Here is a 19,114-nt window from a genome sequence, read left to right on the forward strand (position 1 = left end):
ACAATAAGTGAGACAAAAAATAAGTTGACGACGATATTGAGGTAGCCTCAGGTTTAAAGTATCCTTGTATGTGGAGCAAAGAGTACTATAACATATCCAAAGGAGATCCCAGTATCTCTTGTAGAACAAGAGTTATGAGCCTCCAAAGTTTAGTGCAAAAATCATAAGTAACATAATAAAAATAAGTGAGACGATACCAAAGTTGACGAACATTTTGCTTAATATCTCGGCCCTTGTTTGTCGTAGCTCAATGTTTTTAGTATGGTTAGATGGGGGACAATTTGGACTATAGCATATCCTAAGGACATCCCCGTATCTTTAGTAGACACAGAATTATGGGCCTGCAAAATATAGTCTAATGCATTTCCTATGGACGGGTTGTTTGTTTACGTTTAGCTTAATTACTCGGCCCCTGTTTGTCGTAGCTCAAAATTTTTAGTATGGTTAGATGGGGGACAAATTAGACTATAACATACTCAAAGGACTTCCCCGTATCTCCAGTAGAAACAGAGTTAAGAGCCTCCAAATTATGGTCTAATGCATTTCCTATGGAGGGGGTTTGTTTCGTTACGTTTTGCTTAAGTACTCGGCCCCTGTTTGTCGTAGCCCAAAGTTTTTAGTATGGTTAGATGGGGGACAATTTGGACTATAACATATCCTAAGGACATCCCCGTATCTCTAGTAGACACAGAGTTATGGGCCTGCAAAGTATAGTCTAATGCATTTCCTATGGAGGGGTTTGTTTGTTTACGATTAGCTTAATTACTCGACTACTGTTTGTCGTAGCTCAATGGTTTTAGTATGGTGGAAAAGTTTTGACTTTTTACGCTACATCTGAGACCCCACAACACCTCTTCCGGGTGGGCTCGAACCACCAACCTTTCGATTAAAAGCTGAACGCGCTAACCATTGCGCCACGGAAGCCCAAAAATTAAATGCTCGTCAGGTATTGAGGTAAAACTTTGACTTTTTACTTCACATCTGAGGCCTCACAACACCGCTCCCGGATGGGCTCGAACCACCAACCTTTCGGTTAACAGCCGAACGCGCTAACCATTGCGCCACGGACGCCCAAAAAAAATGGTCGTCAGGTATTGCGGAAAAACTTTGGCTATTTACGTTACATTTGAGATCCAAAAACACCGCTCCCGGGTGGGCTCGAAACACCAAGCTATTGGTTAACAGCCGAACGCGCTAACCATTGAGCCACGAAAGATCAGAAAATAAATGGTTATTACGTATTATGGAAAAAGTTTGACTTTTCACGCTACATCTGAGACCTCACAACACCTCTCCCGGGTGGCCTCGAACCACCAACCTTTCGATTAACAGCTGAACGCGCTAACCATTGCGCCACGGAAGCCCAAATATTAAATGCTCGTCAGGTATTGTGGAAAAACTCTGACATTTTACGTTACATCTGAGACGTCACAACACCGCTCCCGGGAGGGCTCGAACCACCAACCTTTCGGTTAACAGCCGAACGCGCTAACCATTCGCCACGGACGCCCAAAAATTAAATGTTCGTCAGGTATTGTGGAAAAACTCTGACATTTTACGTTATATCTGAGACGACACAACACCGCTCCTGGGAGGGCTCGAACCACCAACCTTTCGGTTAACAGCTGAATGCGCTGACCATTGCGCCACTGAAGCCCAAAAATTAAATTTTCGTCAGGTATTGAGGTAAAACTTTGACTTTTTACTTCACATCCGAGACCTCACAACACCGCTCCCGGATGGGCTCGAACCACCAACCTTTCGATTAACAGCCGAACGCGCTAACCATTGAGCCACGGAAGCTCAGAAATTAAATGGTTGTCACGTATTGTGGAAAAGTTTTGACTTTTTACGCTACATCTGAGACCCCACAACACCTCTTCCGGGTGGGGTCGAACCACCAACCTTTCGATTAACAGCTGAACGCGCTAACCATTGCGCCACGGAAGCCCAAATATTAAATGCTCGTCAGGTATTGTGGAAAAACTCTGACATTTTACGTTACATCTGAGACGTCACAACACCGCTCCCGGGAGGGCTCGAACCACCAACCTTTCCGTTAACAGCCGAACCCGCTAACCATTCGCCACGGACGCCCAAAAATTAAATGGTCGTCAGGTATTGTGGAAAAACTTTGGCTATTTATGTTACATTTGAGATCCAAAAACACCGCTCCCGGGTGGGCTCGAACCACAAACCTATTGGTTAACAGCCGAACGCGCTAACCATTGAGCCACGAAAGCTCAGAAAATAAATGGTTGTCACGTATTGTGGAAAAGTTTTGTCTTTTTACGCTACATATGAGACCCAACAACACCTCTCCCGGGTGGGCTCGAACCACCAACCTTTCGATTAACAGCTGACCGCGCTAACCATTGCGCCACGCAAGCCCAAAAATTAAATGTTCGTCAGGTATTGTGGAAAAACTCTGACATTTTACGTTGCATCTGAGACGTCACAACACTTCTCCCGGATAGGCTCGAACCACCAACCAATTGGTTAACAGCCGAACGCGCTAACCATTGAGCCACAGAAGCTCAGAAATTAAATGGTTGTTAGGTTTTGTGGATAAGTTATGACTTTTTACGTTACATCTGAGACCCTACAACACTTCTCCCAGGTGGGCTCGAACCACCATCCTTTCGGTTAACAGCCGAACGCGCTAACCATTGCGCCAAGGAAGCCCAAAAATTAAATGGTAGTCAGGTATTGTGGAAAAACTTTGGTTTTCTACGTTACATTTGAGATCCCACAACACCGCTCCCGGGTGGGCTCGAACCACCAACCTTTCGATTAACAGCTGGACGCGCTAATTATTGCGCCAGGCAAGCCCGAAAAATAAATGTTCGTCAGGTATTGTGGAAAAACTCTGACATTTTACGTAACATCTGAGACGTCACAACACCGCTCCCGGATGGGCTCGAACCACCAACCTTTCGGTTAACAGCCGAACGCGCTAACCATTGCGCCACGGACGAACAAAAAAAAAATGGTCGTCAGGTATTGTGGAAAAACTTTGGCTTTTTACGTTACATTAGAGATCCCACAACACCGCTCCCGGGTGGGCTCGAACCACCAACCTTTCGGTTAACAGCCGAACGCGCTAACCATTGCGCAACGGAGGCCAAATATTAAATGGTCGTCAGGTATTGAGGTAAAACTTTGACTTTTTACTTCACATCTGAGACCTCACAACACCGCTCCCGGATGGGCTCGAACCACCAACCTATTGGTTAACAGCCGAACGCGCTAACCATTGAGCCACGAAAGCTAAGAAATTAAATGGTTGTCACGTATTGTGGAAAAGTTTTGACTTTTTACGCTACATCTGAGACCCCACAACACCTCTCCCGGGTGGGCTCGAACCTTCAAAATTTCGATTAACAGCTGAACGCGCTAATCATTGCGCCACGGAAGCCCAAAAATTAAATGTTCGTCAGGTATTGTGGAAAAACTCTGACATTTTACGTTACATCTGAGACCCTACAACACCTCTTCCGGTTGGGCTCGAACCACCAACCTTTCGGTTAACAGCCGAACGCGCTAACCATTGCGCCAAGGAAGCCCAAAAATTTAATGGTCGTCAGGTATTGTGGCAAAACTTTGGCTTTCTACGTTACATTTGAGATCCCACACCACCGCTCCCGGGTGGGCTCGAACCACCAACCTATTGGTTAACAGCCGAACGCGCTAACCATTGAGCCACGGAAGCTCAGAAATTAAATGGTTGTCACGTATTGTGGATAAGTTTTGACTTTTTACTCTACATCTGAGACCCCACAACACCTCTTCCGGGTGCGCTTGAACCACCAGCCTTTCGATTAACAGTTGAACGCGCTAATAATTGCGCCACGGAAGCCCAAAAATTAAATGTTCGTCAGGTATTGTGGAAAAACTCTGACATTTTACGTTACATCTGAGACATCACAACACCGCTCCCGGATGGGCTCGAACCACCAACCTTTCGGTTAACAGCTGAACGCGCTGACCATTGCGCCACGGAAGCCCAAAAATTAAATGGTCGTCAGGTATTGTGGAAAAATTTTGGCTTTCAACGTTACATTTGAGATCCCAAAACACCGCTCCCGGGTGGGCTCGAACCACCAACCTATTTGTTAACAGCCGAATTCGCTAACCATTGAGCCACGGAAGCTCAGAATTTAAATGGTCGTCAGGTGTTGTGGAAAAAACCTTGACTTTTACGTCACATCTGAGACGTCACAACACCGCTCCCGGATGGGCTCGAACCACACACCTATTGGTTAAAAGCCGAACGCGCTAACCTTTGAGCCACGGAAGCTCAGAAATTAAATGGTTGTCAGGTATTGTAGATAAGTTAAGACTTTTTACGTTACATCTGAGACCCTACAACACCTCTCCCGGGTGGGCTCGAACCTTCAACCTTTCGATTAACAGCTGAACGCGCTAATCATTGCGCCACGGAAGCCCAAAAATTAAATGTTCGTCAGGTATTGTGGAAAAACTCTGACATTTTACGTTACATCTGAGACCTCACAACACCGCTACCGGATGGGCTCGAACCACCAACCTATTGGTTAACAGCCGAACGCGCTAACCATTGCGCCACGGAAGCCCAAAATTTAAATGGTCGTCAGGTGTTGTGGAAAAAACCTTGACTTTTTACGTCACATCTGAGACGTCACAACACCGCTCCCGGATGGGCTCGAACCACACACCTATTGGTTAACAGCCGAACGCGCTATCCTTTGAGCCACGGAAGCTCAGAAATTAAATGGTTGTCAGGTATTGTAGATAAGTTATGACTTTTCACGTTACATCTGAGACCCTACAACACCTCTTCCGGTTGGGCTCGAACCACCAACCTTTCGATTAACAGCTGAACGCGCTAACCATTGCGCCACGGAAGCCCAAATATTAAATGCTCGTCAGGTATTGTGGAAAAACTCTGACATTTTACGTTACATCTGAGACGTCACAACACCGCTCCCGGGAGGGCTCGAACCACCAACCTTTCGGTTAACAGCCGAACCCGCTAACCATTCGCCACGGACGCCCAAAAATTAAATGGTCGTCAGGTATTGTGGAAAAACTTTGGCTATTTATGTTACATTTGAGATCCAAAAACACCGCTCCCGGGTGGGCTCGAACCACCAACCAATTGGTTAACAGCCGAACGCGCTAACCATTGAGCCACAGAAGCTCAGAAATTAAATGGTTGTTAGGTTTTGTGGATAAGTTATGACTTTTTACGTTACATCTGAGACCCTACAACACTTCTCCCAGGTGGGCTCGAACCACCATCCTTTCGGTTAACAGCCGAACGCGCTAACCATTGCGCCAAGGAAGCCCAAAAATTAAATGGTAGTCAGGTATTGTGGAAAAACTTTGGTTTTCTACGTTACATTTGAGATCCCACAACACCGCTCCCGGGTGGGCTCGAACCACCAACCTTTCGATTAACAGCTGGACGCGCTAATTATTGCGCCAGGCAAGCCCGAAAAATAAATGTTCGTCAGGTATTGTGGAAAAACTCTGACATTTTACGTAACATCTGAGACGTCACAACACCGCTCCCGGATGGGCTCGAACCACCAACCTTTCGGTTAACAGCCGAACGCGCTAACCATTGCGCCACGGACGCCCAAAAAAAAATGGTCGTCAGGTATTGTGGAAAAACTTTGGCTTTTTACGTTACATTAGAGATCCCACAACACCGCTCCCGGGTGGGCTCGAACCACCAACTTTTCGGTTAACAGCCGAACGCGCTAACCATTGCGCAACGGAGGCCAAATATTAAATGGTCGTCAGGTATTGAGGTAAAACTTTGACTTTTTACTTCACATCTGAGACCTCACAACACCGCTCCCGGATGGGCTCGAACCACCAACCTATTGGTTAACAGCCGAACGCGCTAACCATTGAGCCACGGAAGCTCAGAAATTAAATGGTTGTGACGTATTGTGGAAAAGTTTTGACTTTTTACGCTACATCTGAGACCCCACAACACCTCTCCCGGGTGGGCTCGAACCTTCAAAATTTCGATTAACAGCTGAACGCGCTAATCATTGCGCCACGGAAGCCCAAAAATTAAATGTTCGTCAGGTATTGTGGAAAAACTCTGACATTTTACGTTACATCTGAGACCCTACAACACCTCTTCCGGTTGGGCTCGAACCACCATCCTTTCGGTTAACAGCCGAACGCGCTAACCATTGAGCCACGGAAGCCCAAAAATTAAACGCTCGTCAGGTATTGTGTAAAAACCTTGACTTTTTGCGTCACATCTGAGACCTGACAACACCGCTCCCGGATGGGCTCGAACAACCCACCTATTGGTTAACAGCCGAACGCGCTAACCATTGCGCCACGGAAAACCCAAAAATTAAATGTTCGTCAGGTATTGTGTAAAAACTCTGACATTTTACGTTACATCTGAGACCTCACAACACCATTCCCGGATGGGCTCGAACCACCAACCTATTGGTTAACAGCCGAACGCGCTAACCATTGAGCCACGGAAGCTCAGAAATTAAATGGTTGTCAGGTATTGTGGATAAGTTATGACTTATTACGTTACATCTGAGACCCTACAACACCTCTCTCGGTTGGGCTCGAACCACCAACCTTTCGGTTAACAGCTGAACGCGCTAACCATTGCGCCAAGGAAGCCCAAAAAATAAATGGTCGTCAGGTATTGTGGAAAAACTTTGTCTTTCTACGTTACATTTGAGATCCCACAACACCGCTCCCGGGTGGGCTCGAACCACCACCCTATTGGTTAAAAGCTGAACGCGCTAACCATTGCGCCACGGAAGTTAAAAAATTAAATGCTCGTCAGGTATTGTGTAAAAACCTTGACTTTTTACGTCACATCTGAGACCTCACAACACCGCTCCCGGGTGGGCTCGAACCACCAACCTATTGGTTAACAGCCGAAAGCGCTAACCATTGAGCCACGGAAGCTCAGAAATTAAATGGTTGTCAGGTATTGTGGATAAGTTATGACTTATTACGTTACATCTGAGACCCTACAACACCTCTCCCGGTTGGGCTCGAACCACCAACCTTTCGGTTAACAGCCGAACGCGCTAACCATTGCGCCAAGGAAGCCCGAAAAATAAATGTTCGTCAGGTATTGTGGAAAAACTCTGACATTTTACGTAACATCTGAGACGTCACAACACCGCTCCCGGATGGGCTCGAACCACCAACCTTTCGGTTAACAGCCGAACGCGCTAACCATTGCGCCACGGACGCCCAAAAAAAAAATGGTCGTCAGGTATTGTGGAAAAACTTTGGCTTTTTACGTTACATTAGAGATCCCACAACACCGCTCCCGGGTGGGCTCGAACCACCAACCTTTCGGTTAACAGCCGAACGCGCTAACCATTGCGCAACGGAGGCCAAATATTAAATGGTCGTCAGGTATTGAGGTAAAACTTTGACTTTTTACTTCACATCTGAGACCTCACAACACCGCTCCCGGATGGGCTCGAACCACCAACCTATTGGTTAACAGCCGAACGCGCTAACCATTGAGCCACGGAAGCTCAGAAATTAAATGGTTGTCACGTATTGTGGAAAAGTTTTGACTTTTTACGCTACATCTGAGACCCCACAACACCTCTCCCGGGTGGGCTCGAACCTTCAAAATTTCGATTAACAGCTGAACGCGCTAATCATTGCGCCACGGAAGCCCAAAAATTAAATGTTCGTCAGGTATTGTGGCAAAACTTTGGCTTTCTACGTTACATTTGAGATCCCACACCACCGCTCCTGGGTGGGCTCGAACCACCAACCTATTGGTTAACAGCCGAACGCGCTAACCATTGAGCCACGGAAGCTCAGAAATTAAATGGTTGTCACGTATTGTGGATAAGTTTTGACTTTTTACGCTACATCTGAGACCCCACAACACCTCTTCGGGGTGCGCTTGAACCACCAGCCTTTCGATTAACAGTTGAACGCGCTAATAATTGCGCCACGGAAGCCCAAAAATTAAATGTTCGTCAGGTATTGTGGAAAAACTCTGACATTTTACGTTTCATCTGAGACCTCACAACACCGCTACCGGATGGGCTCGAACCACCAACCTATTGGTTAACAGCCGAACGCGCTAACCATTGCGCCACGGAAGCCCAAAATTTAAATGGTCGTCAGGTGTTGTGGAAAAAACCTTGACTTTTTACGTCACATCTGAGACGTCACAACACCGCTCCCAGATGGGCTCGAACCACACACCTATTGGTTAACAGCCGAACGCGCTAACCTTTGAGCCACGGAAGCTCAGAAATTAAATGGTTGTCAGGTATTGTAGATAAGTTATGACTTTTTACGTTACATCTGAGACCCTACAACACCTCTTCCGATTGGGCTCGAACCACCAACCTTTCGGTTAACAGCCGAACGCACTAACAATTGCGCCAAGAAGGCCCAAAAATTTAATGGTCGTCAGGTATTGTGGCAAAACTTTGGCTTTCTACGTTACATATGAGATCCCACACCACCGCTCCCGGGTGGGCTCGAACCACCAACCTATTGGTTAACAGCCGAACGCGCTAACCATTGAGCCACGGAAGCCCAAAAATTAAATGCTCGTCAGGTATTGTGTAAAAACCTTGACTTTTTGCGTCACATCTGAGACCTGACAACACCGCTCCCGGATGGGCTCGAACAACCCACCTATTGGTTAACAGCCGAACGCGCTAACCATTGCGCCACGGAAGCCCAAAAATTAAATGTTCGTCAGGTATTGTGGAAAAACTCTGACATTTTACGTTACATCTGACACCTCACAACACCACTCCCGGATGGGCTCGAACCACCAACCTATTGGTTAACAGCCGAACGCGCTAACCATTGAGCCACGGAAGCTCAGAAATTAAATGGTTGTCAGGTATTGTGGATAAGTTATGACTTATTACGTTACATCTGAGACCCTACAACACCTCTCTCGGTTGGGCTCGAACCACCAACCTTTCGGTTAACAGCCGAACGCGCTAACCATTGAGCCACGGAAGCCCAAAAATTAAATGCTCGTCAGGTATTGTGTAAAAACCTTGACTTTTTGCGTCACATCTGAGACCTGACAACACCGCTCCCGGATGGGCTCGAACAACCCACCTATTGGTTAACAGCCGAACGCGCTAACCATTGCGCCACGGAAGCCCAAAAATTAAATGTTCGTCAGGTATTGTGGAAAAACTCTGACATTTTACGTTACATCTGACACCTCACAACACCACTCCCGGATGGGCTCGAACCACCAACCTATTGGTTAACAGCCGAACGCGCTAACCATTGAGCCACGGAAGCTCAGAAATTAAATGGTTGTCAGGTATTGTGGATAAGTTATGACTTATTACGTTACATCTGAGACCCTACAACACCTCTCTCGGTTGGGCTCGAACCACCAACCTTCCGGTTAACAGCCGAACGCGCTAACCATTGCGCCAAGGAAGCCCAAAAAATAAATGGTCGTCAGGTATTGTGGAAAAACTTTGGCTTTCTACGTTACATATGAGATCCCACACCACCGCTCCCGGGTGGGCTCGAACCACCAACCTATTGGTTAACAGCCGAACGCGCTAACCATTGAGCCACGGAAGCCCAAAAATGAAATGCTCGTCAGGTATTGTGTAAAAACCTGGACTTTTTGCGTCACATCTGAGACCTGACAACACCGCTCCCGGATGGGCTCGAACAACCCACCTATTGGTTAACAGCCGAACGCGCTAACCATTGCGCCACGGAAGCCCAAAAATTAAATGTTCGTCAGGTATTGTGGAAAAACTCTGACATTTTACGTTACATCTGACACCTCACAACACCACTCCCGGATGGGCTCGAACCACTAACCTATTGGTTAACAGCCGAACGCGCTAACCATTGAGCCACGGAAGCTCAGAAATTAAATGGTTGTCAGGTATTGTGGATAAGTTATGACTTATTACGTTACATCTGAGACCCTACAACACCTCTCTCGGTTGGGCTCGAACCACCAACCTTTCGGTTAACAGCCGAACGCGCTAACCATTGCGCCAAGGAAGCCCAAAAAATAAATGGTCGTCAGGTATTGTGGAAAAACTTTGTCTTTCTACGTTACATTTGAGATCCCACAACACCGCTCCCGGGTGGGCTCGAACCACCAACCTATTGGTTAACAGCCGAACGCGCTAACCATTGCGCCACGGAAGCCCAAAATTTAAATGGTCGTCAGGTGTTGTGGAAAAAACCTTGACTTTTTACGTCACATCTGAGACGTCACAACACCGCTCCCAGATGGGCTCGAACCACACACCTATTGGTTAACAGCCGAACGCGCTAACCTTTGAGCCACGGAAGCTCAGAAATTAAATGGTTGTCAGGTATTGTAGATAAGTTATGACTTTTTACGTTACATCTGAGACCCTACAACACCTCTTCCGATTGGGCTCGAACCACCAACCTTTCGGTTAACAGCCGAACGCACTAACAATTGCGCCAAGAAGGCCCAAAAATTTAATGGTCGTCAGGTATTGTGGCAAAACTTTGGCTTTCTACGTTACATATGAGATCCCACACCACCGCTCCCGGGTGGGCTCGAACCACCAACCTATTGGTTAACAGCCGAACGCGCTAACCATTGAGCCACGGAAGCCCAAAAATTAAATGCTCGTCAGGTATTGTGTAAAAACCTTGACTTTTTGCGTCACATCTGAGACCTGACAACACCGCTCCCGGATGGGCTCGAACAACCCACCTATTGGTTAACAGCCGAACGCGCTAACCATTGCGCCACGGAAGCCCAAAAATTAAATGTTCGTCAGGTATTGTGGAAAAACTCTGACATTTTACGTTACATCTGACACCTCACAACACCACTCCCGGATGGGCTCGAACCACCAACCTATTGGTTAACAGCCGAACGCGCTAACCATTGAGCCACGGAAGCTCAGAAATTAAATGGTTGTCAGGTATTGTGGATAAGTTATGACTTATTACGTTACATCTGAGACCCTACAACACCTCTCTCGGTTGGGCTCGAACCACCAACCTTTCGGTTAACAGCCGAACGCGCTAACCATTGAGCCACGGAAGCCCAAAAATTAAATGCTCGTCAGGTATTGTGTAAAAACCTTGACTTTTTGCGTCACATCTGAGACCTGACAACACCGCTCCCGGATGGGCTCGAACAACCCACCTATTGGTTAACAGCCGAACGCGCTAACCATTGCGCCACGGAAGCCCAAAAATTAAATGTTCGTCAGGTATTGTGGAAAAACTCTGACATTTTACGTTACATCTGACACCTCACAACACCACTCCCGGATGGGCTCGAACCACCAACCTATTGGTTAACAGCCGAACGCGCTAACCATTGAGCCACGGAAGCTCAGAAATTAAATGGTTGTCAGGTATTGTGGATAAGTTATGACTTATTACGTTACATCTGAGACCCTACAACACCTCTCTCGGTTGGGCTCGAACCACCAACCTTTCGGTTAACAGCCGAACGCGCTAACCATTGCGCCAAGGAAGCCCAAAAAATAAATGGTCGTCAGGTATTGTGGAAAAACTTTGGCTTTCTACGTTACATATGAGATCCCACACCACCGCTCCCGGGTGGGCTCGAACCACCAACCTATTGGTTAACAGCCGAACGCGCTAACCATAGAGCCACGGAAGCCCAAAAATTAAATGCTCGTCAGGTATTGTGTAAAAACCTGGACTTTTTGCGTCACATCTGAGACCTGACAACACCGCTCCCGGATGGGCTCGAACAACCCACCTATTGGTTAACAGCCGAACGCGCTAACCATTGCGCCACGGAAGCCCAAAAATTAAATGTTCGTCAGGTATTGTGGAAAAACTCTGACATTTTACGTTACATCTGACACCTCACAACACCACTCCCGGATGGGCTCGAACCACTAACCTATTGGTTAACAGCCGAACGCGCTAACCATTGAGCCACGGAAGCTCAGAAATTAAATGGTTGTCAGGTATTGTGGATAAGTTATGACTTATTACGTTACATCTGAGACCCTACAACACCTCTCTCGGTTGGGCTCGAACCACCAACCTTTCGGTTAACAGCCGAACGCGCTAACCATTGCGCCAAGGAAGCCCAAAAAATAAATGGTCGTCAGGTATTGTGGAAAAACTTTGTCTTTCTACGTTACATTTGAGATCCCACAACACCGCTCCCGGGTGGGCTCGAACCACCACCCTATTGGTTAAAAGCTGAACGCGCTAACCATTGCGCCACGGAAGTTAAAAAATTAAATGCTCGTCAGGTATTGTGTAAAAACCTTGGATTTTTACGTCACATCTGAGACCTCACAACACCGCTCCCGGGTGGGCTCGAACCACCAACCTATTGGTTAACAGCCGAAAGCGCTAACCATTGAGCCACGAAAGCTCAGAAATTAAATGGTTGTCAGGTATTGTGGATAAGTTATGACTTATTACGTTACATCTGAGACCCTACAACACCTCTCCCGGTTGGGCTCGAACCACCAACCTTTCGGTTAACAGCCGAACGCGCTAACCGTTGCGCCAAGGAAGCCCAAGAATTAAATGTTCGTCAGGTATTGTGGAAAAACCTTGACTTTTTACGTCACTTCTGAGACCTCACAACACCGCTCCCGGATGGGCTCGAACCACCAACCTATTGGTTAACAGCCGAACGCGCTAACCATTGCGCCACGGAAGCCCAAAAATTAAATGGTCGTCAGGTATTGTGGAAAAACTTTGGCTTTCTACGTTACGTTTGAGATCCCACAACGCCGCTTCCGGGTGGGCTCGAACCACTAACCTATTTGTTAACTGCTGAACGCGCTAACCATTGCGCCACGGAAGCCCAAAAATTAAATGCTCGTCAGGTATTGTGTAAAAACCTTGACTTTTTACGTCACATCTGAAACTTCACAACACCGCTCCCGGATGGGCTCGAACCACCAACCTATTGGTTATCAGCCGAAAGCGCTAACCATTGAGCCACGGAAGCTCAGAAATTAAATGGTTGTCACGTATTGTGGAAAAGTTTTGAATTTTTACGCTACATCTGAGACCCCACAACACCTCTCCCGGGTGGGCTCGAACCTTCAACCTTTCGATTAACAGCTGAACGCGCTAATCATTGCGCCACGGAAGCCCAAAAATTAAATGGTCGTCAGGTATTTTGGAAAAACTTTGGCTTTCTACGTTACGTTTGAGATCCCACAACACCGCGCCCGGGAGGGCTCGAACCACCAACCTATTGGTTAACAGCCGAACGCCCTAACCATTGCGCCACGGAAGCCCAAAAATTAAATCGTCAGGTATTGTGGAAAAACTTTGGCTTTCTACGTTACATTTGAGATCCCACAACGCCGCTCCCGGGTGGGCTCGAACCACTAACCTATTGGTTAACAGCCGAACGCGCTAACCATTGAGCCACGGAGGCTCAGAAATTAAATGGTTGTCACGTATTGTGGAAACGTTTTGACTTTTTACGCTACATCTGAGACCCCACAACACCTCTCCCGTGTGGGCTCGAACCACCAACCTTTCGATTAACAGCTGAACGCGCTAACCATTGCGCCACGGAAGCCCAAAAATTCAATGTTCGTCAGGTATTGTGGAAAAACTCTGACATTTTATGTTACATCTGAGACGTCACAACACCGCTCCCGGGAGGGCTCAAACCACCAGTCTTTTGAACAGCAGCTGAACGCGCTAACCATTGCGCAACGGAAGCCCAAAAATTAAATGGTCGTCCGGTATTGTGGAAAAACTTTGACTTTTTACGTAACATCTGAGACCTCATAGCACCGCTCCCGGGTGTGCTCGAACCACCAACCTTTCTGTTAACAGCCGAACGCGCTAACGATTGCGCCACGGAAGCCCAAAAATTAAATGGTCGTCCGGTATTGTGGAAAAACCTTGACTTTTTACGTCACATCTAAGACGTCACAACACCGCTCCCGGATGGGCTCGAACCACCAACCTATTGGTTAACAGGCGAACGCGCTAACCATTGAGCCACGGAAGCTCAGAATTTAAATGGTTGTCACGTATTGCGGAAAAGTTTTGACTTTTTACGCTACATCTGAGACCCCACAACACCTCTCTCGGGTGGGCTCGAACCTTCAACCTTTCGATTAACAGCTGAACGCGCTAATCATTGCGCCACGGAAGCCCAAAAATTAAATGGTCGTCAGGTGCTGTGGAAAAAACCTTGACTTTTTACGTCACATCTGAGACGTCACAACACCGCTCCCGGATGGGCTCGAACCACACACCTATTCGTTAACAGCCGAACGCGCTAACCTTTGAGCCAAGGAAGCCCAAAAATTTAATGGTCGTCAGGTATTGTGGCAAAACTTTGGCTTTCTACGTTACATTTGAGATCCCACACCACCGGTCCCGGGTGGGCTCAAACCACCAACCTATTGGTTAACAGCCGAACGCGCTAAGCATTGAGCCACGGAAGCTCAGAAATTAAATGGTTGTTACGTATTGTGGAAAAGTTTTGACATTTTACGCTACATCTGAGACCCCACAAAACCTCTCCCGGGTGGGCTCGAAACACCAACCTTTCGATTAACAGTTGAACGCGCTAACCATTGCGCCCCGGAAGCCCAAAAATTAAATGGTCGTCAGGTATTGTGGAAAAACTTTGGCTTTCTACGTTACATTTGAGATCCCACAACACCGCTCCCGGGTGGGCTCGAACCACCAACCTATTGGCTAACAGCCGAACGCGCTAACCATTGAGCCACGAAAGCTCAGAAATTAAATGGTTGTCACGTATTGTGGAAAAGTTTTGACTTTTTACGCTACATCTGAGACCCCACAACACCTCTCTCGGGTGGGCTCGAACCACCAACCTTTCGATTAACAGCTGAACGCGCTAATTATTGCGCCACGGAAGCCCAAAAATTAAATGGTCGTCAGGTATTCTGGAAAAACTTTGGCTTTCTACGTTACATTCGTGATCCCACAACACCGCTCCCGGGTGGGCTTGAACCACCAACCTTTCGGTTACCAGCCGAACGCGCTAACCATTGCGCCACGGAAGCCCAAAAATTAAATGGTCGTCAGGTATTGTGGAAAAACTTTGGCTTTCTACGTTACATGTGAGATCCCACAACACCGCTCCCGGGTGGCCTCGAACCACCAACCTATTGGTTAACAGCCGAACGCGCTAACCATTGAGCCACGGAAGCCCAAAAATTAAATGGTCGTCAGGTATTGTGGAAAAACCTTGACTTTTTACGTAACATCTGAGACGTCACAACACCGCTCCCGGATGGGCTTGAACCACCAACCTTTGGGTTAACAGCCGAACGCGCTAACCATTGCGCCACGGAAGCCCAAAAATTAAATGGTCGTCTGGTATTGTGGAAAAACTTTGGCTTTCTACGTTACATTCGAGATCCCACAACACCGCTCCCGGGTATGCTTGAAGCGCCAACCTATTGGCTAACAGCCGAACGCGCTAACCATTGAGCCACGGAAGCTCAGAAATTAAATGGTTGTCAGGTATTGTGGAAAAACTTTGGCTTTCTACGTTACATTTGAGACCCCACAACCACCAACCTTTCGATTAACAGCTGAACGCGCTAACCATTGAGCCACGGAAGCTCAGAAATTAAATGGTCGTCAGGTATTGTGGAAAAACTTTGGCTTTCTACGTTACATTTGAGATCCCACAACACCGCTCCCGGGTGGGCTCGAACCACCAACCTATGGGTCAACAGCAGAACGCGCTAACCATTGCGCCACGGAAGCCCAAAAATTAAATGCTCGTCAGGTTTTGCGTAAAAACCTAGACTTTTTACGTCACTTCTGAGACCTCACAACACCGCTCCCGGATGAGCTCGAACCACCAACCTATTGGTTAACAGCCGAACGCGCTAACCATTGAGCCACGGAAGCTCAGAAATTAAATGATTGTCACGTATTGTGGACAAGTTTTGACTTTTTACGCTACATATGAGACCCCACAACACCTGTCCCGGGTGGGCTCGAACCTTCAACCTTTCGATTAACAGCTGAACGCGCTAATCATTGCGCCACGGAAGCCCAAAAATTAAATGGTCGTCAGGTATTGTGGAAAAACCTTGACTTTTTACGTCACATCTGAGACCTCACAACACCGCTCCCGGATGGGCTCGAACTACCAAACTATTGGTTAACAGCCGATTGCGCTAACCATTGAGCCACGGATGCTCAGAAATTAAATGGTCGTCAGGTATTGTGGAAAAACTTTGGCTTTCTACGTTACATTTGAGATCCCACAACACCGCTCCCGGGTGGGCTCGAACCACCAACCTATTGGCTAACAGCCGAACGCGCTAACCATTGAGCCACGAAAGCTCAGAAATTAAATGGTTGTCACGTATTGTGGAAAAGTTTTGACTTTTTACGGCACATCTGAGACCCCACAACACCTCTCTCGGGTGGGCTCGAACCACCAACCTTTCGATTAACAGCTGAACGCGCTAATTATTGCGCCACGGAAGCCCAAAAATTAAATGGTCGTCAGGTATTCTGGAAAAACTTTGGCTTTCTACGTTACATTCGTGATCCCACAACACCGCTCCCGGGTGGGCTTGAACCACCAACCTTTCGGTTACCAGCCGAACGCGCTAACCATTGCGCCACGGAAGCCCAAAAATTAAATGGTCGTCAGGTATTGTGGAAAAACTTTGGCTTTCTACGTTACATGTGAGATCCCACAACACCGCTCCCGGGTGGCCTCGAACCACCAACCTATTGGTTAACAGCCGAACGCGCTAACCATTGAGCCATGGAAGCCCAAAAATTAAATGGTCGTCAGGTATTGTGGAAAAACCTTGACTTTTTACGTAACATCTGAGACGTCACAACACCGCTCCCGGGTGGGCTTGAACCACCAACCTTTCGGTTAACAGCCGAACGCGCTAACCATTGCGCCACGGAAGCCCAAAAACTAAATGGTCGTCAGGTATTGTGGAAAAACTTTGGCTTTCTACGTTACATTCGAGATCCCACAACACCGCTCCCGGGTGGGCTCGAACCACCAACCTATTGGCTAACAGCCGAACGCGCTAACCATTGAGCCACGAAAGCTCAGAAATTAAATGGTTGTCACGTATTGTGGAAAAGTTTTGACTTTTTACGCTACATCTGAGACCCCACAACACCTCTCTCGGGTGGGCTCGAACCACCAACCTTTCGATTAACAGCTGAACGCGCTAATTATTGCGCCACGGAAGCCCAAAAATTAAATGGTCGTCAGGTATTCTGGAAAAACTTTGGCTTTCTACGTTACATTCGTGATCCCACAACACCGCTCCCGGGTGGGCTTGAACCACCAACCTTTCGGTTACCAGCCGAACGCGCTAACCATTGCGCCACGGAAGCCCAAAAATTAAATGGTCGTCAGGTATTGTGGAAAAACTTTGGCTTTCTACGTTACATGTGAGATCCCACAACACCGCTCCCGGGTGGCCTCGAACCACCAACCTATTGGTTAACAGCCGAACGCGCTAACCATTGAGCCACGGAAGCCCAAAAATTAAATGGTCGTCAGGTATTGTGGAAAAACCTTGACTTTTTACGTAACATCTGAGACGTCACAACACCGCTCCCGGATGGGCTTGAACCACCAACCTTTGGGTTAACAGCCGAACGCGCTAACCATTGAGCCACGGAAGCTCAGAAATTAAATGGTTGTCAGGTATTGTGGAAAAACTTTGGCTTTCTACGTTACATTTGAGACCCCACAACCACCAACCTTTCGATTAACAGCTGAACGCGCTAACCATTGAGCCACGGAAGCTCAGAAATTAAATGGTCGTCAGGTATTGTGGAAAAACTTTGGCTTTCTACGTTACATTTGAGATCCCACAACACCGCTCCCGGGTGGGCTCGAACCACCAACCTATGGGTCAACAGCAGAACGCGCTAACCATTGCGCCACGGAAGCCCAAAAATTAAATGCTCGTCAGGTTTTGCGTAAAAACCTAGACTTTTTACGTCACTTCTGAGACCTCACAACACCGCTCCCGGATGAGCTCGAACCACCAACCTATTGGTTAACAGCCGAACGCGCTAACCATTGAGCCACGGAAGCTCAGAAATTAAATGATTGTCACGTATTGTGGACAAGTTTTGACTTTTTACGCTACATATGAGACCCCACAACACCTGTCCCGGGTGGGCTCGAACCTTCAACCTTTCGATTAACAGCTGAACGCGCTAATCATTGCGCCACGGAAGCCCAAAAATTAAATGGTCGTCAGGTATTGTGGAAAAACCTTGACTTTTTACGTCACATCTGAGACCTCACAACACCGCTCCCGGATGGGCTCGAACTACCAAACTATTGGTTAACAGCCGATTGCGCTAACCATTGAGCCACGGATGCTCAGAAATTAAATGGTCGTCAGGTATTGTGGAAAAACTTTGGCTTTCTACGTTACATTTGAGATCCCACAACACCGCTCCCGGGTGGGCTCGAACCACCAACCTATTGGCTAACAGCCGAACGCGCTAACCATTGAGCCACGAAAGCTCAGAAATTAAATGGTTGTCACGTATTGTGGAAAAGTTTTGACTTTTTACGCTACATCTGAGACCCCACAACACCTCTCTCGGGTGGGCTCGAACCACCAACCTTTCGATTAACAGCTGAACGCGCTAATTATTGCGCCACGGAAGCCCAAAAATTAAATGGTCGTCAGGTATTCTGGAAAAACTTTGGCTTTCTACGTTACATTCGTGATCCCACAACACCGCTCCCGGGTGGGCTTGAACCACCAACCTTTCGGTTACCAGCCGAACGCGCTAACCATTGCGCCACGGAAGCCCAAAAATTAAATGGTCGTCAGGTATTGTGGAAAAACTTTGGCTTTCTACGTTACATGTGAGATCCCACAACACCGCTCCCGGGTGGCCTCGAACCACCAACCTATTGGTTAACAGCCGAACGCGCTAACCATTGAGCCATGGAAGCCCAAAAATTAAATGGTCGTCAGGTATTGTGGAAAAACCTTGACTTTTTACGTAACATCTGAGACGTCACAACACCGCTCCCGGATGGGCTTGAACCATCAACCTTTCGGTTAACAGCCGAACGCGCTAACCATTGCGCCACGGAAGCCCAAAAACTAAATGG

The 19,114-nt window shown here is 47.5% G+C and overlaps 4 non-coding genes across 4 annotated transcripts; all 4 read right to left on the bottom strand.

The window, feature by feature from the left end:
- Positions 1-14,956: 14,956 nt before the first annotated feature.
- TRNAT-GGU (transfer RNA threonine (anticodon GGU)) lies at positions 14,957-15,029 on the bottom strand. The gene has a single exon. It is a non-coding gene; the product is annotated as a tRNA-Thr (tRNA).
- A 1,521-nt stretch (positions 15,030-16,550) lies between these two features.
- Positions 16,551-16,623, bottom strand: TRNAT-GGU (transfer RNA threonine (anticodon GGU)). Its single transcript has one exon. It is a non-coding gene; the product is annotated as a tRNA-Thr (tRNA).
- A 662-nt stretch (positions 16,624-17,285) lies between these two features.
- TRNAT-GGU (transfer RNA threonine (anticodon GGU)) lies at positions 17,286-17,358 on the bottom strand. Its single transcript has one exon. It is a non-coding gene; the product is annotated as a tRNA-Thr (tRNA).
- Positions 17,359-18,732: 1,374 nt separating this feature from the next.
- On the bottom strand, positions 18,733-18,805 carry TRNAT-GGU (transfer RNA threonine (anticodon GGU)). Its single transcript has one exon. It is a non-coding gene; the product is annotated as a tRNA-Thr (tRNA).
- Positions 18,806-19,114: the final 309 nt, after the last annotated feature.

This window comes from Phalangium opilio, unplaced genomic scaffold (genome assembly GCF_054372755.1).
Source record: "Phalangium opilio isolate 3A_F unplaced genomic scaffold, DU_Popi_V2 ptg000087l_1, whole genome shotgun sequence".
NCBI classification, from domain to species: Eukaryota; Metazoa; Arthropoda; class Arachnida; order Opiliones; family Phalangiidae; genus Phalangium; species Phalangium opilio.